General features: G+C 47.8%; 64 non-coding genes and 2 pseudogenes across 64 annotated transcripts; all 66 read left to right on the top strand.

Annotated features, from left to right (window-relative positions):
- Positions 1-80: 80 nt before the first annotated feature.
- LOC144461236 (5S ribosomal RNA) lies at positions 81-199 on the top strand. Its single transcript, XR_013489955.1, has one exon. It is a non-coding gene; the product is annotated as a 5S ribosomal RNA (ribosomal RNA).
- Positions 200-463: 264 nt separating this feature from the next.
- LOC144461345 (5S ribosomal RNA) lies at positions 464-582 on the top strand. Its single transcript, XR_013490046.1, has one exon. It is a non-coding gene; the product is annotated as a 5S ribosomal RNA (ribosomal RNA).
- A 277-nt stretch (positions 583-859) lies between these two features.
- LOC144461344 (5S ribosomal RNA) lies at positions 860-978 on the top strand. The gene has a single exon (XR_013490045.1). It is a non-coding gene; the product is annotated as a 5S ribosomal RNA (ribosomal RNA).
- Positions 979-1,263: 285 nt separating this feature from the next.
- Positions 1,264-1,382, top strand: LOC144461343 (5S ribosomal RNA). The gene has a single exon (XR_013490044.1). It is a non-coding gene; the product is annotated as a 5S ribosomal RNA (ribosomal RNA).
- Positions 1,383-1,667: 285 nt separating this feature from the next.
- LOC144461342 (5S ribosomal RNA) lies at positions 1,668-1,786 on the top strand. The gene has a single exon (XR_013490043.1). It is a non-coding gene; the product is annotated as a 5S ribosomal RNA (ribosomal RNA).
- A 263-nt stretch (positions 1,787-2,049) lies between these two features.
- Positions 2,050-2,168, top strand: LOC144461341 (5S ribosomal RNA). Its single transcript, XR_013490042.1, has one exon. It is a non-coding gene; the product is annotated as a 5S ribosomal RNA (ribosomal RNA).
- Positions 2,169-2,445: 277 nt separating this feature from the next.
- Positions 2,446-2,564, top strand: LOC144461340 (5S ribosomal RNA). Its single transcript, XR_013490041.1, has one exon. It is a non-coding gene; the product is annotated as a 5S ribosomal RNA (ribosomal RNA).
- Positions 2,565-2,829: 265 nt separating this feature from the next.
- LOC144460052 (5S ribosomal RNA) lies at positions 2,830-2,948 on the top strand. Its single transcript, XR_013488768.1, has one exon. It is a non-coding gene; the product is annotated as a 5S ribosomal RNA (ribosomal RNA).
- Positions 2,949-3,213: 265 nt separating this feature from the next.
- LOC144461339 (5S ribosomal RNA) lies at positions 3,214-3,332 on the top strand. Its single transcript, XR_013490040.1, has one exon. It is a non-coding gene; the product is annotated as a 5S ribosomal RNA (ribosomal RNA).
- Positions 3,333-3,597: 265 nt separating this feature from the next.
- Positions 3,598-3,716, top strand: LOC144460041 (5S ribosomal RNA). Its single transcript, XR_013488757.1, has one exon. It is a non-coding gene; the product is annotated as a 5S ribosomal RNA (ribosomal RNA).
- A 276-nt stretch (positions 3,717-3,992) lies between these two features.
- On the top strand, positions 3,993-4,111 carry LOC144460030 (5S ribosomal RNA). The gene has a single exon (XR_013488746.1). It is a non-coding gene; the product is annotated as a 5S ribosomal RNA (ribosomal RNA).
- A 277-nt stretch (positions 4,112-4,388) lies between these two features.
- LOC144461005 (5S ribosomal RNA) lies at positions 4,389-4,507 on the top strand. Its single transcript, XR_013489724.1, has one exon. It is a non-coding gene; the product is annotated as a 5S ribosomal RNA (ribosomal RNA).
- A 286-nt stretch (positions 4,508-4,793) lies between these two features.
- LOC144461125 (5S ribosomal RNA) lies at positions 4,794-4,912 on the top strand. The gene has a single exon (XR_013489844.1). It is a non-coding gene; the product is annotated as a 5S ribosomal RNA (ribosomal RNA).
- Positions 4,913-5,176: 264 nt separating this feature from the next.
- On the top strand, positions 5,177-5,295 carry LOC144461338 (5S ribosomal RNA). The gene has a single exon (XR_013490039.1). It is a non-coding gene; the product is annotated as a 5S ribosomal RNA (ribosomal RNA).
- Positions 5,296-5,572: 277 nt separating this feature from the next.
- Positions 5,573-5,691, top strand: LOC144461337 (5S ribosomal RNA). Its single transcript, XR_013490038.1, has one exon. It is a non-coding gene; the product is annotated as a 5S ribosomal RNA (ribosomal RNA).
- A 285-nt stretch (positions 5,692-5,976) lies between these two features.
- LOC144461336 (5S ribosomal RNA) lies at positions 5,977-6,095 on the top strand. The gene has a single exon (XR_013490037.1). It is a non-coding gene; the product is annotated as a 5S ribosomal RNA (ribosomal RNA).
- Positions 6,096-6,380: 285 nt separating this feature from the next.
- On the top strand, positions 6,381-6,499 carry LOC144461334 (5S ribosomal RNA). Its single transcript, XR_013490035.1, has one exon. It is a non-coding gene; the product is annotated as a 5S ribosomal RNA (ribosomal RNA).
- Positions 6,500-6,763: 264 nt separating this feature from the next.
- Positions 6,764-6,882, top strand: LOC144461333 (5S ribosomal RNA). The gene has a single exon (XR_013490034.1). It is a non-coding gene; the product is annotated as a 5S ribosomal RNA (ribosomal RNA).
- A 277-nt stretch (positions 6,883-7,159) lies between these two features.
- Positions 7,160-7,278, top strand: LOC144461332 (5S ribosomal RNA). Its single transcript, XR_013490033.1, has one exon. It is a non-coding gene; the product is annotated as a 5S ribosomal RNA (ribosomal RNA).
- A 265-nt stretch (positions 7,279-7,543) lies between these two features.
- LOC144460019 (5S ribosomal RNA) lies at positions 7,544-7,662 on the top strand. The gene has a single exon (XR_013488735.1). It is a non-coding gene; the product is annotated as a 5S ribosomal RNA (ribosomal RNA).
- Positions 7,663-7,939: 277 nt separating this feature from the next.
- LOC144461331 (5S ribosomal RNA) lies at positions 7,940-8,058 on the top strand. Its single transcript, XR_013490032.1, has one exon. It is a non-coding gene; the product is annotated as a 5S ribosomal RNA (ribosomal RNA).
- Positions 8,059-8,323: 265 nt separating this feature from the next.
- Positions 8,324-8,442, top strand: LOC144461330 (5S ribosomal RNA). Its single transcript, XR_013490031.1, has one exon. It is a non-coding gene; the product is annotated as a 5S ribosomal RNA (ribosomal RNA).
- A 265-nt stretch (positions 8,443-8,707) lies between these two features.
- Positions 8,708-8,826, top strand: LOC144460729 (5S ribosomal RNA). The gene has a single exon (XR_013489448.1). It is a non-coding gene; the product is annotated as a 5S ribosomal RNA (ribosomal RNA).
- Positions 8,827-9,091: 265 nt separating this feature from the next.
- LOC144461128 (5S ribosomal RNA) lies at positions 9,092-9,210 on the top strand. The gene has a single exon (XR_013489847.1). It is a non-coding gene; the product is annotated as a 5S ribosomal RNA (ribosomal RNA).
- Positions 9,211-9,487: 277 nt separating this feature from the next.
- Positions 9,488-9,606, top strand: LOC144461329 (5S ribosomal RNA). The gene has a single exon (XR_013490030.1). It is a non-coding gene; the product is annotated as a 5S ribosomal RNA (ribosomal RNA).
- A 285-nt stretch (positions 9,607-9,891) lies between these two features.
- Positions 9,892-10,010, top strand: LOC144461328 (5S ribosomal RNA). The gene has a single exon (XR_013490029.1). It is a non-coding gene; the product is annotated as a 5S ribosomal RNA (ribosomal RNA).
- A 265-nt stretch (positions 10,011-10,275) lies between these two features.
- LOC144461327 (5S ribosomal RNA) lies at positions 10,276-10,394 on the top strand. The gene has a single exon (XR_013490028.1). It is a non-coding gene; the product is annotated as a 5S ribosomal RNA (ribosomal RNA).
- Positions 10,395-10,659: 265 nt separating this feature from the next.
- On the top strand, positions 10,660-10,778 carry LOC144460007 (5S ribosomal RNA). The gene has a single exon (XR_013488723.1). It is a non-coding gene; the product is annotated as a 5S ribosomal RNA (ribosomal RNA).
- A 277-nt stretch (positions 10,779-11,055) lies between these two features.
- LOC144461326 (5S ribosomal RNA) lies at positions 11,056-11,174 on the top strand. The gene has a single exon (XR_013490027.1). It is a non-coding gene; the product is annotated as a 5S ribosomal RNA (ribosomal RNA).
- A 265-nt stretch (positions 11,175-11,439) lies between these two features.
- LOC144461104 (5S ribosomal RNA) lies at positions 11,440-11,558 on the top strand. The gene has a single exon (XR_013489823.1). It is a non-coding gene; the product is annotated as a 5S ribosomal RNA (ribosomal RNA).
- A 277-nt stretch (positions 11,559-11,835) lies between these two features.
- Positions 11,836-11,954, top strand: LOC144461325 (5S ribosomal RNA). The gene has a single exon (XR_013490026.1). It is a non-coding gene; the product is annotated as a 5S ribosomal RNA (ribosomal RNA).
- A 265-nt stretch (positions 11,955-12,219) lies between these two features.
- LOC144460728 (5S ribosomal RNA) lies at positions 12,220-12,338 on the top strand. The gene has a single exon (XR_013489447.1). It is a non-coding gene; the product is annotated as a 5S ribosomal RNA (ribosomal RNA).
- Positions 12,339-12,603: 265 nt separating this feature from the next.
- On the top strand, positions 12,604-12,722 carry LOC144461127 (5S ribosomal RNA). The gene has a single exon (XR_013489846.1). It is a non-coding gene; the product is annotated as a 5S ribosomal RNA (ribosomal RNA).
- A 277-nt stretch (positions 12,723-12,999) lies between these two features.
- LOC144461323 (5S ribosomal RNA) lies at positions 13,000-13,118 on the top strand. The gene has a single exon (XR_013490024.1). It is a non-coding gene; the product is annotated as a 5S ribosomal RNA (ribosomal RNA).
- A 265-nt stretch (positions 13,119-13,383) lies between these two features.
- Positions 13,384-13,502, top strand: LOC144459996 (5S ribosomal RNA). Its single transcript, XR_013488712.1, has one exon. It is a non-coding gene; the product is annotated as a 5S ribosomal RNA (ribosomal RNA).
- A 277-nt stretch (positions 13,503-13,779) lies between these two features.
- Positions 13,780-13,898, top strand: LOC144461322 (5S ribosomal RNA). The gene has a single exon (XR_013490023.1). It is a non-coding gene; the product is annotated as a 5S ribosomal RNA (ribosomal RNA).
- Positions 13,899-14,163: 265 nt separating this feature from the next.
- Positions 14,164-14,282, top strand: LOC144459985 (5S ribosomal RNA). The gene has a single exon (XR_013488701.1). It is a non-coding gene; the product is annotated as a 5S ribosomal RNA (ribosomal RNA).
- A 277-nt stretch (positions 14,283-14,559) lies between these two features.
- On the top strand, positions 14,560-14,678 carry LOC144461321 (5S ribosomal RNA). The gene has a single exon (XR_013490022.1). It is a non-coding gene; the product is annotated as a 5S ribosomal RNA (ribosomal RNA).
- A 265-nt stretch (positions 14,679-14,943) lies between these two features.
- On the top strand, positions 14,944-15,062 carry LOC144460727 (5S ribosomal RNA). The gene has a single exon (XR_013489446.1). It is a non-coding gene; the product is annotated as a 5S ribosomal RNA (ribosomal RNA).
- Positions 15,063-15,327: 265 nt separating this feature from the next.
- On the top strand, positions 15,328-15,446 carry LOC144461126 (5S ribosomal RNA). The gene has a single exon (XR_013489845.1). It is a non-coding gene; the product is annotated as a 5S ribosomal RNA (ribosomal RNA).
- A 277-nt stretch (positions 15,447-15,723) lies between these two features.
- On the top strand, positions 15,724-15,842 carry LOC144461320 (5S ribosomal RNA). Its single transcript, XR_013490021.1, has one exon. It is a non-coding gene; the product is annotated as a 5S ribosomal RNA (ribosomal RNA).
- A 285-nt stretch (positions 15,843-16,127) lies between these two features.
- Positions 16,128-16,246, top strand: LOC144461319 (5S ribosomal RNA). Its single transcript, XR_013490020.1, has one exon. It is a non-coding gene; the product is annotated as a 5S ribosomal RNA (ribosomal RNA).
- A 285-nt stretch (positions 16,247-16,531) lies between these two features.
- Positions 16,532-16,640, top strand: LOC144461290 (5S ribosomal RNA; annotated as a pseudogene).
- Positions 16,641-16,925: 285 nt separating this feature from the next.
- LOC144461318 (5S ribosomal RNA) lies at positions 16,926-17,044 on the top strand. Its single transcript, XR_013490019.1, has one exon. It is a non-coding gene; the product is annotated as a 5S ribosomal RNA (ribosomal RNA).
- A 277-nt stretch (positions 17,045-17,321) lies between these two features.
- On the top strand, positions 17,322-17,440 carry LOC144461317 (5S ribosomal RNA). The gene has a single exon (XR_013490018.1). It is a non-coding gene; the product is annotated as a 5S ribosomal RNA (ribosomal RNA).
- A 285-nt stretch (positions 17,441-17,725) lies between these two features.
- On the top strand, positions 17,726-17,844 carry LOC144461316 (5S ribosomal RNA). The gene has a single exon (XR_013490017.1). It is a non-coding gene; the product is annotated as a 5S ribosomal RNA (ribosomal RNA).
- A 265-nt stretch (positions 17,845-18,109) lies between these two features.
- Positions 18,110-18,228, top strand: LOC144461315 (5S ribosomal RNA). Its single transcript, XR_013490016.1, has one exon. It is a non-coding gene; the product is annotated as a 5S ribosomal RNA (ribosomal RNA).
- Positions 18,229-18,493: 265 nt separating this feature from the next.
- LOC144461314 (5S ribosomal RNA) lies at positions 18,494-18,612 on the top strand. Its single transcript, XR_013490015.1, has one exon. It is a non-coding gene; the product is annotated as a 5S ribosomal RNA (ribosomal RNA).
- Positions 18,613-18,877: 265 nt separating this feature from the next.
- Positions 18,878-18,996, top strand: LOC144461312 (5S ribosomal RNA). The gene has a single exon (XR_013490013.1). It is a non-coding gene; the product is annotated as a 5S ribosomal RNA (ribosomal RNA).
- A 285-nt stretch (positions 18,997-19,281) lies between these two features.
- LOC144461311 (5S ribosomal RNA) lies at positions 19,282-19,400 on the top strand. The gene has a single exon (XR_013490012.1). It is a non-coding gene; the product is annotated as a 5S ribosomal RNA (ribosomal RNA).
- A 264-nt stretch (positions 19,401-19,664) lies between these two features.
- Positions 19,665-19,783, top strand: LOC144461310 (5S ribosomal RNA). The gene has a single exon (XR_013490011.1). It is a non-coding gene; the product is annotated as a 5S ribosomal RNA (ribosomal RNA).
- Positions 19,784-20,060: 277 nt separating this feature from the next.
- Positions 20,061-20,179, top strand: LOC144461309 (5S ribosomal RNA). The gene has a single exon (XR_013490010.1). It is a non-coding gene; the product is annotated as a 5S ribosomal RNA (ribosomal RNA).
- Positions 20,180-20,444: 265 nt separating this feature from the next.
- Positions 20,445-20,563, top strand: LOC144459974 (5S ribosomal RNA). The gene has a single exon (XR_013488690.1). It is a non-coding gene; the product is annotated as a 5S ribosomal RNA (ribosomal RNA).
- A 277-nt stretch (positions 20,564-20,840) lies between these two features.
- LOC144461308 (5S ribosomal RNA) lies at positions 20,841-20,959 on the top strand. The gene has a single exon (XR_013490009.1). It is a non-coding gene; the product is annotated as a 5S ribosomal RNA (ribosomal RNA).
- Positions 20,960-21,224: 265 nt separating this feature from the next.
- LOC144459963 (5S ribosomal RNA) lies at positions 21,225-21,343 on the top strand. The gene has a single exon (XR_013488679.1). It is a non-coding gene; the product is annotated as a 5S ribosomal RNA (ribosomal RNA).
- Positions 21,344-21,620: 277 nt separating this feature from the next.
- Positions 21,621-21,739, top strand: LOC144461307 (5S ribosomal RNA). Its single transcript, XR_013490008.1, has one exon. It is a non-coding gene; the product is annotated as a 5S ribosomal RNA (ribosomal RNA).
- A 264-nt stretch (positions 21,740-22,003) lies between these two features.
- On the top strand, positions 22,004-22,122 carry LOC144460726 (5S ribosomal RNA). The gene has a single exon (XR_013489445.1). It is a non-coding gene; the product is annotated as a 5S ribosomal RNA (ribosomal RNA).
- Positions 22,123-22,387: 265 nt separating this feature from the next.
- On the top strand, positions 22,388-22,506 carry LOC144461124 (5S ribosomal RNA). The gene has a single exon (XR_013489843.1). It is a non-coding gene; the product is annotated as a 5S ribosomal RNA (ribosomal RNA).
- A 276-nt stretch (positions 22,507-22,782) lies between these two features.
- LOC144461306 (5S ribosomal RNA) lies at positions 22,783-22,901 on the top strand. Its single transcript, XR_013490007.1, has one exon. It is a non-coding gene; the product is annotated as a 5S ribosomal RNA (ribosomal RNA).
- A 285-nt stretch (positions 22,902-23,186) lies between these two features.
- On the top strand, positions 23,187-23,305 carry LOC144461305 (5S ribosomal RNA). The gene has a single exon (XR_013490006.1). It is a non-coding gene; the product is annotated as a 5S ribosomal RNA (ribosomal RNA).
- Positions 23,306-23,590: 285 nt separating this feature from the next.
- Positions 23,591-23,709, top strand: LOC144461304 (5S ribosomal RNA). Its single transcript, XR_013490005.1, has one exon. It is a non-coding gene; the product is annotated as a 5S ribosomal RNA (ribosomal RNA).
- Positions 23,710-23,994: 285 nt separating this feature from the next.
- Positions 23,995-24,113, top strand: LOC144461303 (5S ribosomal RNA). Its single transcript, XR_013490004.1, has one exon. It is a non-coding gene; the product is annotated as a 5S ribosomal RNA (ribosomal RNA).
- A 285-nt stretch (positions 24,114-24,398) lies between these two features.
- LOC144461289 (5S ribosomal RNA) lies at positions 24,399-24,507 on the top strand (annotated as a pseudogene).
- A 285-nt stretch (positions 24,508-24,792) lies between these two features.
- Positions 24,793-24,911, top strand: LOC144461301 (5S ribosomal RNA). The gene has a single exon (XR_013490002.1). It is a non-coding gene; the product is annotated as a 5S ribosomal RNA (ribosomal RNA).
- Positions 24,912-25,188: 277 nt separating this feature from the next.
- On the top strand, positions 25,189-25,307 carry LOC144461300 (5S ribosomal RNA). The gene has a single exon (XR_013490001.1). It is a non-coding gene; the product is annotated as a 5S ribosomal RNA (ribosomal RNA).
- Positions 25,308-25,592: 285 nt separating this feature from the next.
- On the top strand, positions 25,593-25,711 carry LOC144461299 (5S ribosomal RNA). Its single transcript, XR_013490000.1, has one exon. It is a non-coding gene; the product is annotated as a 5S ribosomal RNA (ribosomal RNA).
- The last annotated feature ends 41 nt before the right edge of the window (positions 25,712-25,752 follow it).

Raw genomic sequence — 25,752 nt, 5'->3', positions numbered from 1 at the left:
AAATGACAGATTACCATTTGCCATCCACCCTTGCTGCTGTTTTACCATCTATAATAGGCGTACGTGCATGCTCTTCCATTGCTTACGGCCATACCACCCTGAATACGCCCGATCTCGTCCGATCTCGGAAGCTAAGCAGGGTTGGGCCGGGTCAGTACTTGGATGGGAGACCGCCTGGGAATACCCGGTGCTGTAAGCTTTTTATTCTCACCTTTCATCAGCAAAGGGCGCTGCTCCTCCTTTACTGGAGCCAGCTCCTTGGAAAACAGCACCAGTGGACAAACTCTCTTTTTTTTTTTTTTTAATTTGTCAGTGAGTATATGTGCATTAACTCAAAACTAAATGGCGTGTGGGTCTTGTCATGGCGCTTGTTGAGTGCAGGAAAATAACAGATTACCATTTGCCATCCACCCTTGCTGATGTTTTACCATCTATAAATGGCGTGCGTGCATGCTCTTCCATGGCTTACGGCCATACCACCCTGAATACGCCCGATCTCGTCCGATCTCGGAAGCTAAGCAGGGTCGGGCCGGGTCAGTACTTGGATGGGAGACCGCCTGGGAATACCCGGTGCTGTAAGCTTTTTATTCTCACCTTTCATCAGCAGAGGGCGCTGCTCCTCCTTTACTGGAGCCAGCTCCTTGGAAAACAGCACCAGTGGACAAACTCTCCTTTTTTTCCCTTTTTTTTTTTTTTTTTAATTTGTCAGTGAGTATATGTGCATTAACTCAAAACTAAATGGCATGTGGGTCTTGTCATGGTGCTTGTTGAGTGCAGGAAAATGACAGATTACCATTTGCCATCCACCCTTGCTGATGTTTTACCATCTATAAATGGCGTGCGTGCATGCTCTTCCATGGCTTACGGCCATACCACCCTGAATACGCCCGATCTCGTCCGATCTCGGAAGCTAAGCAGGGTCGGGCCGGGTCAGTACTTGGATGGGAGACCGCCTGGGAATACCCGGTGCTGTAAGCTTTTTATTCTCACCTTTCATCAGCAGAGGGCGCTGCTCCTCCTTTACTGGAGCCAGCTCCTTGGAAAACAGTACCAGTGGACAAACTCTCCTGTTTTTCCCTTTTTTTTCCTTTTTTGTTTTTTTTAATTTCTCAATGAGTATGTGTGCATTAACTCAAAACTAAATGGCGTGTGGGTCTTGTCATGGTGCTTGTTGAGTGCAGGAAAATGACAGATTACCATTTGCCATCCACCCTTGCTGATGTTTTACCATCTATAAATGGCGTGCGTGCATGCTCTTCCATGGCTTACGGCCATACCACCCTGAATACGCCCGATCTCGTCCGATCTCGGAAGCTAAGCAGGGTCGGGCCGGGTCAGTACTTGGATGGGAGACCGCCTGGGAATACCCGGTGCTGTAAGCTTTTTATTCTCACCTTTCATCAGCAGAGGGCGCTGCTCCTCCTTTACTGGAGCCAGCTCCTTGGAAAACAGCACCAGTGGACAAACTCTCCTTTTTTTCCCTTTTTTTTCCTTTTTTGTTTTTTTTAATTTCTCAATGAGTATATGTGCATTAACTCAAAACTAAATGGCGTGTGGGTCTTGTCATGGTGCTTGTTGAGTGCAGGAAAATGACAGATTACCATTTGCCATCCACCCTTGCTGATGTTTTACCATCTATAAATGGCGTGCGTGCATGCTCTTCCATGGCTTACGGCCATACCACCCTGAATACGCCCGATCTCGTCCGATCTCGGAAGCTAAGCAGGGTCGGGCCGGGTCAGTACTTGGATGGGAGACCGCCTGGGAATACCCGGTGCTGTAAGCTTTTTATTCTCACCTTTCATCAGCAGAGGGCGCTGCTCCTCCTTTACTGGAGCCAGCTCCTTGGAAAACAGCACCAGTGGACAAACTCTCTTTTTTTTTTTTTTAATTTGTCAGTGAGTATATGTGCATTAACTGAAAACTAAATGGCGTGTGGGTCTTGTCATGGCGCTTGTTGAGTGCAGGAAAATAACAGATTACCATTTGCCATCCACCCTTGCTGATGTTTTACCATCTATAAATGGCGTGCGTGCATGCTCTTCCATGGCTTACGGCCATACCACCCTGAATACGCCCGATCTCGTCCGATCTCGGAAGCTAAGCAGGGTCGGGCCGGGTCAGTACTTGGATGGGAGACCGCCTGGGAATACCCGGTGCTGTAAGCTTTTTATTCTCACCTTTCATCAGCAGAGGGCGCTGCTCCTCCTTTACTGGAGCCAGCTCCTTGGAAAACAGCACCAGTGGACAAACTCTCCTTTTTTTCCCTTTTTTTTTTTTTTTTTAATTTGTCAGTGAGTATATGTGCATTAACTGAAAACTAAATGGCGTGTGGGTCTTGTCATGGCGCTTGTTGAGTGCAGGAAAATGACAGATTACCATTTGCCATCCACCCTTGCTGATGTTTTACCATCTATAAATGGCGTGCGTGCATGCTCTTCCATGGCTTACGGCCATACCACCCTGAATACGCCCGATCTCGTCCGATCTCGGAAGCTAAGCAGGGTCGGGCCGGGTCAGTACTTGGATGGGAGACCGCCTGGGAATACCCGGTGCTGTAAGCTTTTTATTCTCACCTTTCATCAGCAGAGGGCGCTGCTCCTCCTTTACTGGAGCCAGCTCCTTGGAAAACAGCACCAGTGGACAAACTCTCTTTTTTTTTTTTTTTTAATTTGTCAGTGAGTATATGTGCATTAACTGAAAAGTAAATGGCGTGTGGGTCTTGTCATGGCGCTTGTTGAGTGCAGGAAAATGACAGATTACCATTTGCCATCCACCCTTGCTGATGTTTTACCATCTATAAATGGCGTGCGTGCATGCTCTTCCATGGCTTACGGCCATACCACCCTGAATACGCCCGATCTCGTCCGATCTCGGAAGCTAAGCAGGGTCGGGCCGGGTCAGTACTTGGATGGGAGACCGCCTGGGAATACCTGGTGCTGTAAGCTTTTTATTCTCACCTTTCATCAGCAGAGGGCGCTGCTCCTCCTTTACTGGAGCCAGCTCCTTGGAAAACAGCACCAGTGGACAAACTCTCTTTTTTTTTTTTTTTTAATTTGTCAGTGAGTATATGTGCATTAACTGAAAACTAAATGGCGTGTGGGTCTTGTCATGGCGCTTGTTGAGTGCAGGAAAATGACAGATTACCATTTGCCATCCACCCTTGCTGATGTTTTACCATCTATAAATGGCGTGCGTGCATGCTCTTCCATGGCTTACGGCCATACCACCCTGAATACGCCCGATCTCGTCCGATCTCGGAAGCTAAGCAGGGTCGGGCCGGGTCAGTACTTGGATGGGAGACCGCCTGGGAATACCCGGTGCTGTAAGCTTTTTATTCTCACCTTTCATCAGCAGAGGGCGCTGCTCCTCCTTTACTGGAGCCAGCTCCTTGGAAAACAGCACCAGTGGACAAACTCTCTTTTTTTTTTTTTTTTAATTTGTCAGTGAGTATATGTGCATTAACTGAAAACTAAATGGCGTGTGGGTCTTGTCATGGCGCTTGTTGAGTGCAGGAAAATGACAGATTACCATTTGCCATCCACCCTTGCTGATGTTTTACCATCTATAAATGGCGTGCGTGCATGCTCTTCCATGGCTTACGGCCATACCACCCTGAATACGCCCGATCTCGTCCGATCTCGGAAGCTAAGCAGGGTCGGGCCGGGTCAGTACTTGGATGGGAGACCGCCTGGGAATACCTGGTGCTGTAAGCTTTTTATTCTCACCTTTCATCAGCAGAGGGCGCTGCTCCTCCTTTACTGGAGCCAGCTCCTTGGAAAACAGCACCAGTGGACAAACTCTCCTTTTTTTCCCTTTTTTTTTTTTTTTTAATTTGTCAGTGAGTATATCTGCATTAACTCAAAACTAAATGGCGTGTGGGTCTTGTCATGGCGCTTGTTGAGTGCAGGAAAATGACAGATTACCATTTGCCATCCACCCTTGCTGATGTTTTACCATCTATAAATGGCGTGCGTGCATGCTCTTCCATGGCTTACGGCCATACCACCCTGAATACGCCCGATCTCGTCCGATCTCGGAAGCTAAGCAGGGTCGGGCCGGGTCAGTACTTGGATGGGAGACCGCCTGGGAATACCTGGTGCTGTAAGCTTTTTATTCTCACCTTTCATCAGCAGAGGGCGCTGCTCCTCCTTTACTGGAGCCAGCTCCTTGGAAAACAGCACCAGTGGACAAACTCTCCTTTTTTTCCCTTTTTTTTTTTTTTTTTAATTTGTCAGTGAGTATATGTGCATTAACTCAAAACTAAATGGCGTGTGGGTCTTGTCATGGCGCTTGTTGAGTGCAGGAAAATGACAGATTACCATTTGCCATCCACCCTTGCTGATGTTTTACCATCTATAAATGGCGTGCGTGCATGCTCTTCCATGGCTTACGGCCATACCACCCTGAATACGTCCGATCTCGTCCGATCTCGGAAGCTAAGCAGGGTCGGGCCGGGTCAGTACTTGGATGGGAGACCGCCTGGGAATACCCGGTGCTGTAAGCTTTTTATTCTCACCTTTCATCAGCAGAGGGCGCTGCTCCTCCTTTACTGGAGCCAACTCCTTGGAAAACAGCACCAGTGGACAAACTCTCCTTTTTTTCCCTTTTTTTTCCTTTTTTGTTTTTTTTTAATTTCTCAATGAGTATATGTGCATTAACTCAAAACTAAATGGCATGTGGGTCTTGTCATGGTGCTTGTTGAGTGCAGGAAAATGACAGATTACCATTTGCCATCCACCCTTGCTGCTGTTTTACCATCTATAATAGGCGTACGTGCATGCTCTTCCATTGCTTACGGCCATACCACCCTGAATACGCCCGATCTCGTCCGATCTCGGAAGCTAAGCAGGGTTGGGCCGGGTCAGTACTTGGATGGGAGACCGCCTGGGAATACCCGGTGCTGTAAGCTTTTTATTCTCACCTTTCATCAGCAAAGGGCGCTGCTCCTCCTTTACTGGAGCCAGCTCCTTGGAAAACAGCACCAGTGGACAAACTCTCTTTTTTTTTTTTTTTAATTTGTCAGTGAGTATATGTGCATTAACTCAAAACTAAATGGCGTGTGGGTCTTGTCATGGCGCTTGTTGAGTGCAGGAAAATAACAGATTACCATTTGCCATCCACCCTTGCTGATGTTTTACCATCTATAAATGGCGTGCGTGCATGCTCTTCCATGGCTTACGGCCATACCACCCTGAATACGCCCGATCTCGTCCGATCTCGGAAGCTAAGCAGGGTCGGGCCGGGTCAGTACTTGGATGGGAGACCGCCTGGGAATACCCGGTGCTGTAAGCTTTTTATTCTCACCTTTCATCAGCAGAGGGCGCTGCTCCTCCTTTACTGGAGCCAGCTCCTTGGAAAACAGCACCAGTGGACAAACTCTCCTTTTTTTCCCTTTTTTTTTTTTTTTTTAATTTGTCAGTGAGTATATGTGCATTAACTCAAAACTAAATGGCATGTGGGTCTTGTCATGGTGCTTGTTGAGTGCAGGAAAATGACAGATTACCATTTGCCATCCACCCTTGCTGATGTTTTACCATCTATAAATGGCGTGCGTGCATGCTCTTCCATGGCTTACGGCCATACCACCCTGAATACGCCCGATCTCGTCCGATCTCGGAAGCTAAGCAGGGTCGGGCCGGGTCAGTACTTGGATGGGAGACCGCCTGGGAATACCCGGTGCTGTAAGCTTTTTATTCTCACCTTTCATCAGCAGAGGGCGCTGCTCCTCCTTTACTGGAGCCAGCTCCTTGGAAAACAGTACCAGTGGACAAACTCTCCTGTTTTTCCCTTTTTTTTCCTTTTTTGTTTTTTTTAATTTCTCAATGAGTATGTGTGCATTAACTCAAAACTAAATGGCGTGTGGGTCTTGTCATGGTGCTTGTTGAGTGCAGGAAAATGACAGATTACCATTTGCCATCCACCCTTGCTGATGTTTTACCATCTATAAATGGCGTGCGTGCATGCTCTTCCATGGCTTACGGCCATACCACCCTGAATACGCCCGATCTCGTCCGATCTCGGAAGCTAAGCAGGGTCGGGCCGGGTCAGTACTTGGATGGGAGACCGCCTGGGAATACCCGGTGCTGTAAGCTTTTTATTCTCACCTTTCATCAGCAGAGGGCGCTGCTCCTCCTTTACTGGAGCCAGCTCCTTGGAAAACAGCACCAGTGGACAAACTCTCCTTTTTTTCCCTTTTTTTTCCTTTTTTGTTTTTTTTAATTTCTCAATGAGTATATGTGCATTAACTCAAAACTAAATGGCGTGTGGGTCTTGTCATGGTGCTTGTTGAGTGCAGGAAAATGACAGATTACCATTTGCCATCCACCCTTGCTGATGTTTTACCATCTATAAATGGCGTGCGTGCATGCTCTTCCATGGCTTACGGCCATACCACCCTGAATACGCCCGATCTCGTCCGATCTCGGAAGCTAAGCAGGGTCGGGCCGGGTCAGTACTTGGATGGGAGACCGCCTGGGAATACCCGGTGCTGTAAGCTTTTTATTCTCACCTTTCATCAGCAGAGGGCGCTGCTCCTCCTTTACTGGAGCCAGCTCCTTGGAAAACAGCACCAGTGGACAAACTCTCTTTTTTTTTTTTTTTAATTTGTCAGTGAGTATATGTGCATTAACTGAAAACTAAATGGCGTGTGGGTCTTGTCATGGCGCTTGTTGAGTGCAGGAAAATAACAGATTACCATTTGCCATCCACCCTTGCTGATGTTTTACCATCTATAAATGGCGTGCGTGCATGCTCTTCCATGGCTTACGGCCATACCACCCTGAATACGCCCGATCTCGTCCGATCTCGGAAGCTAAGCAGGGTCGGGCCGGGTCAGTACTTGGATGGGAGACCGCCTGGGAATACCCGGTGCTGTAAGCTTTTTATTCTCACCTTTCATCAGCAGAGGGCGCTGCTCCTCCTTTACTGGAGCCAGCTCCTTGGAAAACAGCACCAGTGGACAAACTCTCCTTTTTTTCCCTTTTTTTTTTTTTTTTTAATTTGTCAGTGAGTATATGTGCATTAACTGAAAACTAAATGGCGTGTGGGTCTTGTCATGGCGCTTGTTGAGTGCAGGAAAATGACAGATTACCATTTGCCATCCACCCTTGCTGATGTTTTACCATCTATAAATGGCGTGCGTGCATGCTCTTCCATGGCTTACGGCCATACCACCCTGAATACGCCCGATCTCGTCCGATCTCGGAAGCTAAGCAGGGTCGGGCCGGGTCAGTACTTGGATGGGAGACCGCCTGGGAATACCCGGTGCTGTAAGCTTTTTATTCTCACCTTTCATCAGCAGAGGGCGCTGCTCCTCCTTTACTGGAGCCAGCTCCTTGGAAAACAGCACCAGTGGACAAACTCTCTTTTTTTTTTTTTTTTAATTTGTCAGTGAGTATATGTGCATTAACTGAAAAGTAAATGGCGTGTGGGTCTTGTCATGGCGCTTGTTGAGTGCAGGAAAATGACAGATTACCATTTGCCATCCACCCTTGCTGATGTTTTACCATCTATAAATGGCGTGCGTGCATGCTCTTCCATGGCTTACGGCCATACCACCCTGAATACGCCCGATCTCGTCCGATCTCGGAAGCTAAGCAGGGTCGGGCCGGGTCAGTACTTGGATGGGAGACCGCCTGGGAATACCTGGTGCTGTAAGCTTTTTATTCTCACCTTTCATCAGCAGAGGGCGCTGCTCCTCCTTTACTGGAGCCAGCTCCTTGGAAAACAGCACCAGTGGACAAACTCTCCTTTTTTTCCCTTTTTTTTTTTTTTTTTAATTTGTCAGTGAGTATATGTGCATTAACTCAAAACTAAATGGCGTGTGGGTCTTGTCATGGCGCTTGTTGAGTGCAGGAAAATGACAGATTACCATTTGCCATCCACCCTTGCTGATGTTTTACCATCTATAAATGGCGTGCGTGCATGCTCTTCCATGGCTTACGGCCATACCACCCTGAATACGCCCGATCTCGTCCGATCTCGGAAGCTAAGCAGGGTCGGGCCGGGTCAGTACTTGGATGGGAGACCGCCTGGGAATACCCGGTGCTGTAAGCTTTTTATTCTCACCTTTCATCAGCAGAGGGCGCTGCTCCTCCTTTACTGGAGCCAGCTCCTTGGAAAACAGCACCAGTGGACAAACTCTCTTTTTTTTTTTTTTTTAATTTGTCAGTGAGTATATGTGCATTAACTGAAAAGTAAATGGCGTGTGGGTCTTGTCATGGCGCTTGTTGAGTGCAGGAAAATGACAGATTACCATTTGCCATCCACCCTTGCTGATGTTTTACCATCTATAAATGGCGTGCGTGCATGCTCTTCCATGGCTTACGGCCATACCACCCTGAATACGCCCGATCTCGTCCGATCTCGGAAGCTAAGCAGGGTCGGGCCGGGTCAGTACTTGGATGGGAGACCGCCTGGGAATACCCGGTGCTGTAAGCTTTTTATTCTCACCTTTCATCAGCAGAGGGCGCTGCTCCTCCTTTACTGGAGCCAGCTCCTTGGAAAACAGCACCAGTGGACAAACTCTCTTTTTTTTTTTTTTTTAATTTGTCAGTGAGTATATGTGCATTAACTGAAAAGTAAATGGCGTGTGGGTCTTGTCATGGTGCTTGTTGAGTGCAGGAAAATGACAGATTACCATTTGCCATCCACCCTTGCTGATGTTTTACCATCTATAAATGGCGTGCGTGCATGCTCTTCCATGGCTTACGGCCATACCACCCTGAATATGCCCGATCTCGTCCGATCTCGGAAGCTAAGCAGGGTCGGGCCGGGTCAGTACTTGGATGGGAGACCGCCTGGGAATACCCGGTGCTGTAAGCTTTTTATTCTCACCTTTCATCAGCAGAGGGCGCTGCTCCTCCTTTACTGGAGCCAGCTCCTTGGAAAACAGCACCAGTGGACAAACTCTCTTTTTTTTTTTGTTTTAATTTGTCAGTGAGTATATGTGCATTAACTCAAAACTAAATGGCGTGTGGGTCTTGTCATGGCGCTTGTTGAGTGCAGTAAAATGACAGATTACCATTTGCCATCCACCCTTGCTGATGTTTTACCATCTATAAATGGCGTGCGTGCATGCTCTTCCATGGCTTACGGCCATACCACCCTGAATACGCCCGATCTCGTCCAATCTCGGAAGCTAAGCAGGGTCGGGCCGGGTCAGTACTTGGATGGGAGACCGCCTGGGAATACCCGGTGCTGTAAGCTTTTTATTCTCACCTTTCATCAGCAGAGGGCGCTGCTCCTCCTTTACTGGAGCCAGCTCCTTGGAAAACAGCACCAGTGGACAAACTCTCTTTTTTTTTTTCTTTTTTTTTTTTTTTTAATTTGTCAGTGAGTATATGTGCATTAACTGAAAAATAAATGGCGTGTGGGTCTTGTCATGGTGCTTGTTGAGTGCAGGAAAATGACAGATTACCATTTGCCATCCACCCTTGCTGATGTTTTACCATCTATAAATGGCGTGCGTGCATGCTCTTCCATGGCTTACGGCCATACCACCCTGAATACGCCCGATCTCGTCCGATCTCGGAAGCTAAGCAGGGTCGGGCCGGGTCAGTACTTGGATGGGAGACCGCCTGGGAATACCCGGTGCTGTAAGCTTTTTATTCTCACCTTTCATCAGCAGAGGGCGCTGCTCCTCCTTTACTGGAGCCAGCTCCTTGGAAAACAGCACCAGTGGACAAACTCTCCTTTTTTTCCCTTTTTTTTCCTTTTTTGTTTTTTTTAATTTCTCAATGAGTATATGTGCATTAACTCAAAACTAAATGGCGTGTGGGTCTTGTCATGGTGCTTGTTGAGTGCAGGAAAATGACAGATTACCATTTGCCATCCACCCTTGCTGATGTTTTACCATCTATAAATGGCGTGCGTGCATGCTCTTCCATGGCTTACGGCCATACCACCCTGAATACGCCCGATCTCGTCCGATCTCGGAAGCTAAGCAGGGTCGGGCCGGGTCAGTACTTGGATGGGAGACCGCCTGGGAATACCCGGTGCTGTAAGCTTTTTATTCTCACCTTTCATCAGCAGAGGGCGCTGCTCCTCCTTTACTGGAGCCAGCTCCTTGGAAAACAGCACCAGTGGACAAACTCTCTTTTTTTTTTTTTTTTAATTTGTCAGTGAGTATATGTGCATTAACTGAAAACTAAATGGCGTGTGGGTCTTGTCATGGCGCTTGTTGAGTGCAGGAAAATGACAGATTACCATTTGCCATCCACCCTTGCTGATGTTTTACCATCTATAAATGGCGTGCGTGCATGCTCTTCCATGGCTTACGGCCATACCACCCTGAATACGCCCGATCTCGTCCGATCTCGGAAGCTAAGCAGGGTCGGGCCGGGTCAGTACTTGGATGGGAGACCGCCTGGGAATACCCGGTGCTGTAAGCTTTTTATTCTCACCTTTCATCAGCAGAGGGCGCTGCTCCTCCTTTACTGGAGCCAGCTCCTTGGAAAACAGCACCAGTGGACAAACTCTCTTTTTTTTTTTGTTTTAATTTGTCAGTGAGTATATGTGCATTAACTGAAAAGTAAATGGCGTGTGGGTCTTGTCATGGCGCTTGTTGAGTGCAGGAAAATGACAGATTACCATTTGCCATCCACCCTTGCTGATGTTTTACCATCTATAAATGGCGTGCGTGCATGCTCTTCCATGGCTTACGGCCATACCACCCTGAATACGCCCGATCTCGTCCGATCTCGGAAGCTAAGCAGGGTCGGGCCGGGTCAGTACTTGGATGGGAGACCGCCTGGGAATACCTGGTGCTGTAAGCTTTTTATTCTCACCTTTCATCAGCAGAGGGCGCTGCTCCTCCTTTACTGGAGCCAGCTCCTTGGAAAACAGCACCAGTGGACAAACTCTCCTTTTTTTCCCTTTTTTTTTTTTTTTTTAATTTGTCAGTGAGTATATGTGCATTAACTCAAAACTAAATGGCGTGTGGGTCTTGTCATGGCGCTTGTTGAGTGCAGGAAAATGACAGATTACCATTTGCCATCCACCCTTGCTGATGTTTTACCATCTATAAATGGCGTGCGTGCATGCTCTTCCATGGCTTACGGCCATACCACCCTGAATACGCCCGATCTCGTCCGATCTCGGAAGCTAAGCAGGGTCGGGCCGGGTCAGTACTTGGATGGGAGACCGCCTGGGAATACCCGGTGCTGTAAGCTTTTTATTCTCACCTTTCATCAGCAGAGGGCGCTGCTCCTCCTTTACTGGAGCCAGCTCCTTGGAAAACAGCACCAGTGGACAAACTCTCTTTTTTTTTTTTTTTTAATTTGTCAGTGAGTATATGTGCATTAACTGAAAAGTAAATGGCGTGTGGGTCTTGTCATGGCGCTTGTTGAGTGCAGGAAAATGACAGATTACCATTTGCCATCCACCCTTGCTGATGTTTTACCATCTATAAATGGCGTGCGTGCATGCTCTTCCATGGCTTACGGCCATACCACCCTGAATACGCCCGATCTCGTCCGATCTCGGAAGCTAAGCAGGGTCGGGCCGGGTCAGTACTTGGATGGGAGACCGCCTGGGAATACCTGTTGCTGTAAGCTTTTTATTCTCACCTTTCATCAGCAGAGGGCGCTGCTCCTCCTTTACTGGAGCCAGCTCCTTGGAAAACAGCACCAGTGGACAAACTCTCCTTTTTTTCCCTTTTTTTTTTTTTTTTTAATTTGTCAGTGAGTATATGTGCATTAACTCAAAACTAAATGGCGTGTGGGTCTTGTCATGGTGCTTGTTGAGTGCAGGAAAATGACAGATTACCATTTGCCATCCACCCTTGCTGATGTTTTACCATCTATAAATGGCGTGCGTGCATGCTCTTCCATGGCTTACGGCCATACCACCCTGAATACGCCCGATCTCGTCCGATCTCGGAAGCTAAGCAGGGTCGGGCCGGGTCAGTACTTGGATGGGAGACCGCCTGGGAATACCCGGTGCTGTAAGCTTTTTATTCTCACCTTTCATCAGCAGAGGGCGCTGCTCCTCCTTTACTGGAGCCAGCTCCTTGGAAAACAGCACCAGTGGACAAACTCTCTTTTTTTTTTTTTTTTAATTTGTCAGTGAGTATATGTGCATTAACTGAAAAGTAAATGGCGTGTGGGTCTTGTCATGGTGCTTGTTGAGTGCAGGAAAATGACAGATTACCATTTGCCATCCACCCTTGCTGATGTTTTACCATCTATAAATGGCGTGCGTGCATGCTCTTCCATGGCTTACGGCCATACCACCCTGAATATGCCCGATCTCGTCCGATCTCGGAAGCTAAGCAGGGTCGGGCCGGGTCAGTACTTGGATGGGAGACCGCCTGGGAATACCCGGTGCTGTAAGCTTTTTATTCTCACCTTTCATCAGCAGAGGGCGCTGCTCCTCCTTTACTGGAGCCAGCTCCTTGGAAAACAGCACCAGTGGACAAACTCTCTTTTTTTTTTTGTTTTAATTTGTCAGTGAGTATATGTGCATTAACTGAAAACTAAATGGCGTGTGGGTCTTGTCATGGCGCTTGTTGAGTGCAGTAAAATGACAGATTACCATTTGCCATCCACCCTTGCTGATGTTTTACCATCTATAAATGGCGTGCGTGCATGCTCTTCCATGGCTTACGGCCATACCACCCTGAATACGCCCGATCTCGTCCAATCTCGGAAGCTAAGCAGGGTCGGGCCGGGTCAGTACTTGGATGGGAGACCGCCTGGGAATACCCGGTGCTGTAAGCTTTTTATTCTCACCTTTCATCAGCAGAGGGCGCTGCTCCTCCTTTACTGGAGCCAGCTCCTTGGAAAACAGCACCAGTGGACAAACTCTCTTTTTTTTTTTCTTTTTTTTTTTTTTTTAATTTGTCAGTGAGTATATGTGCATTAACTGAAAAATAAATGGCGTGTGGGTCTTGTCATGGTGCTTGTTGAGTGCAGGAAAATGACAGATTACCATTTGCCATCCACCCTTGCTGATGTTTTACCATCTATAAATGGCGTGCGTGCATGCTCTTCCATGGCTTACGGCCATACCACCCTGAATACGCCCGATCTCGTCCGATCTCGGAAGCTAAGCAGGGTCGGGCCGGGTCAGTACTTGGATGGGAGACCGCCTGGGAATACCCGGTGCTGTAAGCTTTTTATTCTCACCTTTCATCAGCAGAGGGCGCTGCTCCTCCTTTACTGGAGCCAGCTCCTTGGAAAACAGCACCAGTGGACAAACTCTCTTTTTTTTTTTTTTTTAATTTGTCAGTGAGTATATGTGCATTAACTGAAAAGTAAATGGCGTGTGGGTCTTGTCATGGCGCTTGTTGAGTGCAGGAAAATGACAGATTACCATTTGCCATCCACCCTTGCTGATGTTTTACCATCTATAAATGGCGTGCGTGCATGCTCTTCCATGGCTTACGGCCATACCACCCTGAATACGCCCGATCTCGTCCGATCTCGGAAGCTAAGCAGGGTCGGGCCGGGTCAGTACTTGGATGGGAGACCGCCTGGGAATACCTGGTGCTGTAAGCTTTTTATTCTCACCTTTCATCAGCAGAGGGCGCTGCTCCTCCTTTACTGGAGCCAACTCCTTGGAAAACAGCACCAGTGGACAAACTCTCCTTTTTTTCCCTTTTTTTTTTTTTTTTTAATTTGTCAGTGAGTATATGTGCATTAACTCAAAACTAAATGGCGTGTGGGTCTTGTCATGGCGCTTGTTGAGTGCAGGAAAATGACAGATTACCATTTGCCATCCACCCTTGCTGATGTTTTACCATCTATAAATGGCGTGCGTGCATGCTCTTCCATGGCTTACGGCCATACCACCCTGAATACGCCCGATCTCGTCCGATCTCGGAAGCTAAGCAGGGTCGGGCCGGGTCAGTACTTGGATGGGAGACCGCCTGGGAATACCCGGTGCTGTAAGCTTTTTATTCTCACCTTTCATCAGCAGAGGGCGCTGCTCCTCCTTTACTGGAGCCAGCTCCTTGGAAAACAGCACCAGTGGACAAACTCTCTTTTTTTTTTTTTTTTAATTTGTCAGTGAGTATATGTGCATTAACTGAAAAGTAAATGGCGTGTGGGTCTTGTCATGGCGCTTGTTGAGTGCAGGAAAATGACAGATTACCATTTGCCATCCACCCTTGCTGATGTTTTACCATCTATAAATGGCGTGCGTGCATGCTCTTCCATGGCTTACGGCCATACCACCCTGAATACGCCCGATCTCGTCCGATCTCGGAAGCTAAGCAGGGTCGGGCCGGGTCAGTACTTGGATGGGAGACCGCCTGGGAATACCTGGTGCTGTAAGCTTTTTATTCTCACCTTTCATCAGCAGAGGGCGCTGCTCCTCCTTTACTGGAGCCAGCTCCTTGGAAAACAGCACCAGTGGACAAACTCTCCTTTTTTTCCCTTTTTTTTTTTTTTTTTAATTTGTCAGTGAGTATATGTGCATTAACTCAAAACTAAATGGCGTGTGGGTCTTGTCATGGCGCTTGTTGAGTGCAGGAAAATGACAGATTACCATTTGCCATCCACCCTTGCTGATGTTTTACCATCTATAAATGGCGTGCGTGCATGCTCTTCCATGGCTTACGGCCATACCACCCTGAATACGCCCGATCTCGTCCGATCTCGGAAGCTAAGCAGGGTCGGGCCGGGTCAGTACTTGGATGGGAGACCGCCTGGGAATACCCGGTGCTGTAAGCTTTTTATTCTCACCTTTCATCAGCAGAGGGCGCTGCTCCTCCTTTACTGGAGCCAGCTCCTTGGAAAACAGCACCAGTGGACAAACTCTCTTTTTTTTTTTTTTTTAATTTGTCAGTGAGTATATGTGCATTAACTGAAAAGTAAATGGCGTGTGGGTCTTGTCATGGTGCTTGTTGAGTGCAGGAAAATGACAGATTACCATTTGCCATCCACCCTTGCTGATGTTTTACCATCTATAAATGGCGTGCGTGCATGCTCTTCCATGGCTTACGGCCATACCACCCTGAATATGCCCGATCTCGTCCGATCTCGGAAGCTAAGCAGGGTCGGGCCGGGTCAGTACTTGGATGGGAGACCGCCTGGGAATACCCGGTGCTGTAAGCTTTTTATTCTCACCTTTCATCAGCAGAGGGCGCTGCTCCTCCTTTACTGGAGCCAGCTCCTTGGAAAACAGCACCAGTGGACAAACTCTCTTTTTTTTTTTGTTTTAATTTGTCAGTGAGTATATGTGCATTAACTGAAAACTAAATGGCGTGTGGGTCTTGTCATGGCGCTTGTTGAGTGCAGTAAAATGACAGATTACCATTTGCCATCCACCCTTGCTGATGTTTTACCATCTATAAATGGCGTGCGTGCATGCTCTTCCATGGCTTACGGCCATACCACCCTGAATACGCCCGATCTCGTCCAATCTCGGAAGCTAAGCAGGGTCGGGCCGGGTCAGTACTTGGATGGGAGACCGCCTGGGAATACCCGGTGCTGTAAGCTTTTTATTCTCACCTTTCATCAGCAGAGGGCGCTGCTCCTCCTTTACTGGAGCCAGCTCCTTGGAAAACAGCACCAGTGGACAAACTCTCTTTTTTTTTTTCTTTTTTTTTTTTTTTTAATTTGTCAGTGAGTATATGTGCATTAACTGAAAAATAAATGGCGTGTGGGTCTTGTCATGGTGCTTGTTGAGTGCAGGAAAATGACAGATTACCATTTGCCATCCACCCTTGCTGATGTTTTACCATCTATAAATGGCGTGCGTGCATGCTCTTCCATGGCTTACGGCCATACCACCCTGAATACGCCCGATCTCGTCCGATCTCGGAAGCTAAGCAGGGTCGGGCCGGGTCAGTACTTGGATGGGAGACCGCCTGGGAATACCCGGTGCTGTAAGCTTTTTATTCTCACCTTTCATCAGCAGAGGGCGCTGCTCCTCCTTTACTGGAGCCAGCTCCTTGGAAAACAGCACCAGTGGACAAACTCTCCTTTTTTTCCCTTTTTTTTCCTTTTTTGTTTTTTTTAATTTCTCAATGAGTATATGTGCATTAACTCAAAACTAAATGGCGTGTGGGTCTTGTCATGGTGCTTGTTGAGTGCAGGAAAATGACAGATTACCATTTGCCATCCACCCTTGCTGATGTTTTACCATCTATAAATGGCGTGCGTGCATGCTCTTCCATGGCTTACGGCCATACCACCCTGAATACGCCCGATCTCGTCCGATCTCGGAAGCTAAGCAGGGTCGGGCCGGGTCAGTACTTGGATGGGAGACCGCCTGGGAATACCCGGTGCTGTAAGCTTTTTATTCTCACCTTTCATCAGCAGAGGGCGCTGCTCCTCCTTTACTGGAGCCAGCTCCTTGGAAAACAGCACCAGTGGACAAACTCTCCTTTTTTTCCCTTTTTTTTCCTTTTTTGTTTTTTTTAATTTCTCAATGAGTATATGTGCATTAACTCAAAACTAAATGGCGTGTGGGTCTTGTCATGGTGCTTGTTGAGTGCAGGAAAATGACAGATTACCATTTGCCATCCACCCTTGCTGATGTTTTACCATCTATAAATGGCGTGCGTGCATGCTCTTCCATTGCTTACGGCCATACCACCCTGAATACGTCCGATCTCGGAAGCTAAGCAGGGTCGGGCCGGGTCAGTACTTGCATGGGAGACCGCCTGGGAATACCCGGTGCTGTAAGCTTTTTATTCTCACCTTTCATCAGCAGAGGGCGCTGCTCCTCCTTTACTGGAGCCAGCTCCTTGGAAAACAGCACCAGTGGACAAACTCTCCTTTTTTTCCCTTTTTTTTCCTTTTTTGTTTTTTTTAATTTCTCAATGAGTATATGTGCATTAACTCAAAACTAAATGGCGTGTGGGTCTTGTCATGGCGCTTGTTGAGTGCAGGAAAATGACAGATTACCATTTGCCATCCACCCTTGCTGATGTTTTACCATCTATAAATGGCGTGCGTGCATGCTCTTCCATGGCTTACGGCCATACCACCCTGAATACGCCCGATCTCGTCCGATCTCGGAAGCTAAGCAGGGTCGGGCCGGGTCAGTACTTGGATGGGAGACCGCCTGGGAATACCCGGTGCTGTAAGCTTTTTATTCTCACCTTTCATCAGCAGAGGGCGCTGCTCCTCCTTTACTGGAGCCAGCTCCTTGGAAAACAGCACCAGTGGACAAACTCTCTTTTTTTTTTTCTTTTTTTTTTTTTTTTAATTTGTCAGTGAGTATATGTGCATTAACTGAAAAATAAATGGCGTGTGGGTCTTGTCATGGTGCTTGTTGAGTGCAGGAAAATGACAGATTACCATTTGCCATCCACCCTTGCTGATGTTTTACCATCTATAAATGGCGTGCGTGCATGCTCTTCCATGGCTTACGGCCATACCACCCTGAATACGCCCGATCTCGTCCGATCTCGGAAGCTAAGCAGGGTCGGGCCGGGTCAGTACTTGGATGGGAGACCGCCTGGGAATACCCGGTGCTGTAAGCTTTTTATTCTCACCTTTCATCAGCAGAGGGCGCTGCTCCTCCTTTACTGGAGCCAGCTCCTTGGAAAACAGCACCAGTGGACAAACTCTCCTTTTTTTCCCTTTTTTTTCCTTTTTTGTTTTTTTTAATTTCTCAATGAGTATATGTGCATTAACTCAAAACTAAATGGCGTGTGGGTCTTGTCATGGTGCTTGTTGAGTGCAGGAAAATGACAGATTACCATTTGCCATCCACCCTTGCTGATGTTTTACCATCTATAAATGGCGTGCGTGCATGCTCTTCCATGGCTTACGGCCATACCACCCTGAATACGCCCGATCTCGTCCGATCTCGGAAGCTAAGCAGGGTCGGGCCGGGTCAGTACTTGGATGGGAGACCGCCTGGGAATACCCGGTGCTGTAAGCTTTTTATTCTCACCTTTCATCAGCAGAGGGCGCTGCTCCTCCTTTACTGGAGCCAGCTCCTTGGAAAACAGCACCAGTGGACAAACTCTCTTTTTTTTTTTGTTTTAATTTGTCAGTGAGTATATGTGCATTAACTGAAAACTAAATGGCGTGTGGGTCTTGTCATGGCGCTTGTTGAGTGCAGTAAAATGACAGATTACCATTTGCCATCCACCCTTGCTGATGTTTTACCATCTATAAATGGCGTGCGTGCATGCTCTTCCATGGCTTACGGCCATACCACCCTGAATACGCCCGATCTCGTCCGATCTCGGAAGCTAAGCAGGGTCGGGCCGGGTCAGTACTTGGATGGGAGACCGCCTGGGAATACCCGGTGCTGTAAGCTTTTTATTCTCACCTTTCATCAGCAGAGGGCGCTGCTCCTCCTTTACTGGAGCCAGCTCCTTGGAAAACAGCACCAGTGGACAAACTCTCTTTTTTTTTTTTTTTTAATTTGTCAGTGAGTATATGTGCATTAACTGAAAACTAAATGGCGTGTGGGTCTTGTCATGGCGCTTGTTGAGTGCAGGAAAATGACAGATTACCATTTGCCATCCACCCTTGCTGATGTTTTACCATCTATAAATGGCGTGCGTGCATGCTCTTCCATGGCTTACGGCCATACCACCCTGAATACGCCCGATCTCGTCCGATCTCGGAAGCTAAGCAGGGTCGGGCCGGGTCAGTACTTGGATGGGAGACCGCCTGGGAATACCCGGTGCTGTAAGCTTTTTATTCTCACCTTTCATCAGCAGAGGGCGCTGCTCCTCCTTTACTGGAGCCAGCTCCTTGGAAAACAGCACCAGTGGACAAACTCTCTTTTTTTTTTTTTTTTAATTTGTCAGTGAGTATATGTGCATTAACTGAAAACTAAATGGCGTGTGGGTCTTGTCATGGCGCTTGTTGAGTGCAGGAAAATGACAGATTACCATTTGCCATCCACCCTTGCTGATGTTTTACCATCTATAAATGGCGTGCGTGCATGCTCTTCCATGGCTTACGGCCATACCACCCTGAATACGCCCGATCTCGTCCGATCTCGGAAGCTAAGCAGGGTCGGGCCGGGTCAGTACTTGGATGGGAGACCGCCTGGGAATACCCGGTGCTGTAAGCTTTTTATTCTCACCTTTCATCAGCAGAGGGCGCTGCTCCTCCTTTACTGGAGCCAGCTCCTTGGAAAACAGCACCAGTGGACAAACTCTCCTTTTTTTCCCTTTTTTTTCCTTTTTTGTTTTTTTTAATTTCTCAATGAGTATATGTGCATTAACTCAAAACTAAATGGCGTGTGGGTCTTGTCATGGTGCTTGTTGAGTGCAGGAAAATGACAGATTACCATTTGCCATCCACCCTTGTTGATGTTTTACCATCTATAAATGGCGTGCGTGCATGCTCTTCCATGGCTTACGGCCATACCACCCTGAATACGCCCGATCTCGTCCGATCTCGGAAGCTAAGCAGGGTCGGGCCGGGTCAGTACTTGGATGGGAGACCGCCTGGGAATACCCGGTGCTGTAAGCTTTTTATTCTCACCTTTCATCAGCAGAGGGCGCTGCTCCTCCTTTACTGGAGCCAGCTCCTTGGAAAACAGCACCAGTGGACAAACTCTCTTTTTTTTTTTTTTTAATTTGTCAGTGAGTATATGTGCATTAACTGAAAACTAAATGGCGTGTGGGTCTTGTCATGGCGCTTGTTGAGTGCAGGAAAATAACAGATTACCATTTGCCATCCACCCTTGCTGATGTTTTACCATCTATAAATGGCGTGCGTGCATGCTCTTCCATGGCTTACGGCCATACCACCCTGAATACGCCCGATCTCGTCCGATCTCGGAAGCTAAGCAGGGTCGGGCCGGGTCAGTACTTGGATGGGAGACCGCCTGGGAATACCCGGTGCTGTAAGCTTTTTATTCTCACCTTTCATCAGCAGAGGGCGCTGCTCCTCCTTTACTGGAGCCAGCTCCTTGGAAAACAGCACCAGTGGACAAACTCTCCTTTTTTTCCCTTTTTTTTTTTTTTTTTAATTTGTCAGTGAGTATATGTGCATTAACTGAAAACTAAATGGCGTGTGGGTCTTGTCATGGCGCTTGTTGAGTGCAGGAAAATGACAGATTACCATTTGCCATCCACCCTTGCTGATGTTTTACCATCTATAAATGGCGTGCGTGCATGCTCTTCCATGGCTTACGGCCATACCACCCTGAATACGCCCGATCTCGTCCGATCTCGGAAGCTAAGCAGGGTCGGGCCGGGTCAGTACTTGGATGGGAGACCGCCTGGGAATACCCGGTGCTGTAAGCTTTTTATTCTCACCTTTCATCAGCAGAGGGCGCTGCTCCTCCTTTACTGGAGCCAGCTCCTTGGAAAACAGCACCAGTGGACAAACTCTCTTTTTTTTTTTTTTTTAATTTGTCAGTGAGTATATGTGCATTAACTGAAAAGTAAATGGCGTGTGGGTCTTGTCATGGCGCTTGTTGAGTGCAGGAAAATGACAGATTACCATTTGCCATCCACCCTTGCTGATGTTTTACCATCTATAAATGGCGTGCGTGCATGCTCTTCCATGGCTTACGGCCATACCACCCTGAATACGCCCGATCTCGTCCGATCTCGGAAGCTAAGCAGGGTCGGGCCGGGTCAGTACTTGGATGGGAGACCGCCTGGGAATACCTGGTGCTGTAAGCTTTTTATTCTCACCTTTCATCAGCAGAGGGCGCTGCTCCTCCTTTACTGGAGCCAACTCCTTGGAAAACAGCACCAGTGGACAAACTCTCCTTTTTTTCCCTTTTTTTTTTTTTTTTTAATTTGTCAGTGAGTATATGTGCATTAACTCAAAACTAAATGGCGTGTGGGTCTTGTCATGGCGCTTGTTGAGTGCAGGAAAATGACAGATTACCATTTGCCATCCACCCTTGCTGATGTTTTACCATCTATAAATGGCGTGCGTGCATGCTCTTCCATGGCTTACGGCCATACCACCCTGAATACGCCCGATCTCGTCCGATCTCGGAAGCTAAGCAGGGTCGGGCCGGGTCAGTACTTGGATGGGAGACCGCCTGGGAATACCCGGTGCTGTAAGCTTTTTATTCTCACCTTTCATCAGCAGAGGGCGCTGCTCCTCCTTTACTGGAGCCAGCTCCTTGGAAAACAGCACCAGTGGACAAACTCTCTTTTTTTTTTTTTTTTAATTTGTCAGTGAGTATATGTGCATTAACTGAAAAGTAAATGGCGTGTGGGTCTTGTCATGGCGCTTGTTGAGTGCAGGAAAATGACAGATTACCATTTGCCATCCACCCTTGCTGATGTTTTACCATCTATAAATGGCGTGCGTGCATGCTCTTCCATGGCTTACGGCCATACCACCCTGAATACGCCCGATCTCGTCCGATCTCGGAAGCTAAGCAGGGTCGGGCCGGGTCAGTACTTGGATGGGAGACCGCCTGGGAATACCTGGTGCTGTAAGCTTTTTATTCTCACCTTTCATCAGCAGAGGGCGCTGCTCCTCCTTTACTGGAGCCAGCTCCTTGGAAAACAGCACCAGTGGACAAACTCTCCTTTTTTTCCCTTTTTTTTTTTTTTTTTAATTTGTCAGTGAGTATATGTGCATTAACTCAAAACTAAATGGCGTGTGGGTCTTGTCATGGCGCTTGTTGAGTGCAGGAAAATGACAGATTACCATTTGCCATCCACCCTTGCTGATGTTTTACCATCTATAAATGGCGTGCGTGCATGCTCTTCCATGGCTTACGGCCATACCACCCTGAATACGCCCGATCTCGTCCGATCTCGGAAGCTAAGCAGGGTCGGGCCGGGTCAGTACTTGGATGGGAGACCGCCTGGGAATACCCGGTGCTGTAAGCTTTTTATTCTCACCTTTCATCAGCAGAGGGCGCTGCTCCTCCTTTACTGGAGCCAGCTCCTTGGAAAACAGCACCAGTGGACAAACTCTCTTTTTTTTTTTTTTTAATTTGTCAGTGAGTATATGTGCATTAACTGAAAAGTAAATGGCGTGTGGGTCTTGTCATGGTGCTTGTTGAGTGCAGGAAAATGACAGATTACCATTTGCCATCCACCCTTGCTGATGTTTTACCATCTATAAATGGCGTGCGTGCATGCTCTTCCATGGCTTACGGCCATACCACCCTGAATATGCCCGATCTCGTCCGATCTCGGAAGCTAAGCAGGGTCGGGCCGGGTCAGTACTTGGATGGGAGACCGCCTGGGAATACCCGGTGCTGTAAGCTTTTTATTCTCACCTTTCATCAGCAGAGGGCGCTGCTCCTCCTTTACTGGAGCCAGCTCCTTGGAAAACAGCACCAGTGGACAAACTCTCTTTTTTTTTTTGTTTTAATTTGTCAGTGAGTATATGTGCATTAACTGAAAACTAAATGGCGTGTGGGTCTTGTCATGGCGCTTGTTGAGTGCAGTAAAATGACAGATTACCATTTGCCATCCACCCTTGCTGATGTTTTACCATCTATAAATGGCGTGCGTGCATGCTCTTCCATGGCTTACGGCCATACCACCCTGAATACGCCCGATCTCGTCCAATCTCGGAAGCTAAGCAGGGTCGGGCCGGGTCAGTACTTGGATGGGAGACCGCCTGGGAATACCCGGTGCTGTAAGCTTTTTATTCTCACCTTTCATCAGCAGAGGGCGCTGCTCCTCCTTTACTGGAGCCAGCTCCTTGGAAAACAGCACCAGTGGACAAACTCTCTTTTTTTTTTCTTTTTTTTTTTTTTTTAATTTGTCAGTGAGTATATGTGCATTAACTGAAAAATAAATGGCGTGTGGGTCTTGTCATGGTGCTTGTTGAGTGCAGGAAAATGACAGATTACCATTTGCCATCCACCCTTGCTGATGTTTTACCATCTATAAATGGCGTGCGTGCATGCTCTTCCATGGCTTACGGCCATACCACCCTGAATACGCCCGATCTCGTCCGATCTCGGAAGCTAAGCAGGGTCGGGCCGGGTCAGTACTTGGATGGGAGACCGCCTGGGAATACCCGGTGCTGTAAGCTTTTTATTCTCACCTTTCATCAGCAGAGGGCGCTGCTCCTCCTTTACTGGAGCCAGCTCCTTGGAAAACAGCACCAGTGGACAAACTCTCCTTTTTTTCCCTTTTTTTTCCTTTTTTGTTTTTTTTAATTTCTCAATGAGTATATGTGCATTAACTCAAAACTAAATGGCGTGTGGGTCTTGTCATGGTGCTTGTTGAGTGCAGGAAAATGACAGATTACCATTTGCCATCCACCCTTGCTGATGTTTTACCATCTATAAATGGCGTGCGTGCATGCTCTTCCATGGCTTACGGCCATACCACCCTGAATACGCCCGATCTCGTCCGATCTCGGAAGCTAAGCAGGGTCGGGCCGGGTCAGTACTTGGATGGGAGACCGCCTGGGAATACCCGGTGCTGTAAGCTTTTTATTCTCACCTTTCATCAGCAGAGGGCGCTGCTCCTCCTTTACTGGAGCCAGCTCCTTGGAAAACAGCACCAGTGGACAAACTCTCCTTTTTTTCCCTTTTTTTTCCTTTTTTGTTTTTTTTAATTTCTCAATGAGTATATGTGCATTAACTCAAAACTAAATGGCGTGTGGGTCTTGTCATGGTGCTTGTTGAGTGCAGGAAAATGACAGATTACCATTTGCCATCCACCCTTGCTGATGTTTTACCATCTATAAATGGCGTGCGTGCATGCTCTTCCATGGCTTACGGCCATACCACCCTGAATACGCCCGATCTCGTCCGATCTCGGAAGCTAAGCAGGGTCGGGCCGGGTCAGTACTTGGATGGGAGACCGCCTGGGAATACCCGGTGCTGTAAGCTTTTTATTCTCACCTTTCATCAGCAGAGGGCGCTGCTCCTCCTTTACTGGAGCCAGCTCCTTGGAAAACAGCACCAGTGGACAAACTCTCCTTTTTTTCCCTTTTTTTTCCTTTTTTGTTTTTTTTAATTTCTCAATGAGTATATGTGCATTAACTCAAAACTAAATGGCGTGTGGGTCTTGTCATGGTGCTTGTTGAGTGCAGGAAAATGACAGATTACCATTTGCCATCCACCCTTGCTGATGTTTTACCATCTATAAATGGCGTGCGTGCATGCTCTTCCATGGCTTACGGCCATACCACCCTGAATACGCCCGATCTCGTCCGATCTCGGAAGCTAAGCAGGGTCGGGCCGGGTCAGTACTTGGATGGGAGACCGCCTGGGAATACCCGGTGCTGTAAGCTTTTTATTCTCACCTTTCATCAGCAGAGGGCGCTGCTCCTCCTTTACTGGAGCCAGCTCCTTGGAAAACAGCACCAGTGGACAAACTCTCCTTTTTTTCCCTTTTTTTTCCTTTTTTGTTTTTTTTAATTTCTCAATGAGTATATGTGCATTAACTCAAAACTAAATGGCGTGTGGGTCTTGTCATGGTGCTTGTTGAGTGCAGGAAAATGACAGATTACCATTTGCCATCCACCCTTGCTGATGTTTTACCATCTATAAATGGCGTGCGTGCATGCTCTTCCATTGCTTACGGCCATACCACCCTGAATACGTCCGATCTCGGAAGCTAAGCAGGGTCGGGCCGGGTCAGTACTTGCATGGGAGACCGCCTGGGAATACCCGGTGCTGTAAGCTTTTTATTCTCACCTTTCATCAGCAGAGGGCGCTGCTCCTCCTTTACTGGAGCCAGCTCCTTGGAAAACAGCACCAGTGGACAAACTCTCCTTTTTTTCCCTTTTTTTTCCTTTTTTGTTTTTTTTAATTTCTCAATGAGTATATGTGCATTAACTCAAAACTAAATGGCGTGTGGGTCTTGTCATGGCGCTTGTTGAGTGCAGGAAAATGACAGATTACCATTTGCCATCCACCCTTGCTGATGTTTTACCATCTATAAATGGCGTGCGTGCATGCTCTTCCATGGCTTACGGCCATACCACCCTGAATACGCCCGATCTCGTCCGATCTCGGAAGCTAAGCAGGGTCGGGCCGGGTCAGTACTTGGATGGGAGACCGCCTGGGAATACCCGGTGCTGTAAGCTTTTTATTCTCACCTTTCATCAGCAGAGGGCGCTGCTCCTCCTTTACTGGAGCCAGCTCCTTGGAAAACAGCACCAGTGGACAAACTCTCTTTTTTTTTTTCTTTTTTTTTTTTTTTTAATTTGTCAGTGAGTATATGTGCATTAACTGAAAAATAAATGGCGTGTGGGTCTTGTCATGGTGCTTGTTGAGTGCAGGAAAATGACAGATTACCATTTGCCATCCACCCTTGCTGATGTTTTACCATCTATAAATGGCGTGCGTGCATGCTCTTCCATGGCTTACGGCCATACCACCCTGAATACGCCCGATCTCGTCCGATCTCGGAAGCTAAGCAGGGTCGGGCCGGGTCAGTACTTGGATGGGAGACCGCCTGGGAATACCCGGTGCTGTAAGCTTTTTATTCTCACCTTTCATCAGCAGAGGGCGCTGCTCCTCCTTTACTGGAGCCAGCTCCTTGGAAAACAGCACCAGTGGACAAACTCTCCTTTTTTTCCCTTTTTTTTCCTTTTTTGTTTTTTTTAATTTCTCAATGAGTATATGTGCATTAACTCAAAACTAAATGGCGTGTGGGTCTTGTCATGGTGCTTGTTGAGTGCAGGAAAATGACAGATTACCATTTGCCATCCACCCTTGCTGATGTTTTACCATCTATAAATGGCGTGCGTGCATGCTCTTCCATGGCTTACGGCCATACCACCCTGAATACGCCCGATCTCGTCCGATCTCGGAAGCTAAGCAGGGTCGGGCCGGGTCAGTACTTGGATGGGAGACCGCCTGGGAATACCCGGTGCTGTAAGCTTTTTATTCTCACCTTTCATCAGCAGAGGGCGCTGCTCCTCC

Source organism: Epinephelus lanceolatus, chromosome 22 (genome assembly GCF_041903045.1).
Source record: "Epinephelus lanceolatus isolate andai-2023 chromosome 22, ASM4190304v1, whole genome shotgun sequence".
Classification (NCBI taxonomy): domain Eukaryota; kingdom Metazoa; phylum Chordata; class Actinopteri; order Perciformes; family Serranidae; genus Epinephelus; species Epinephelus lanceolatus.
The sequence above is the reverse complement of the archived record's forward strand: the minus strand, read 5'-3'. Positions and strand labels throughout refer to the sequence as shown.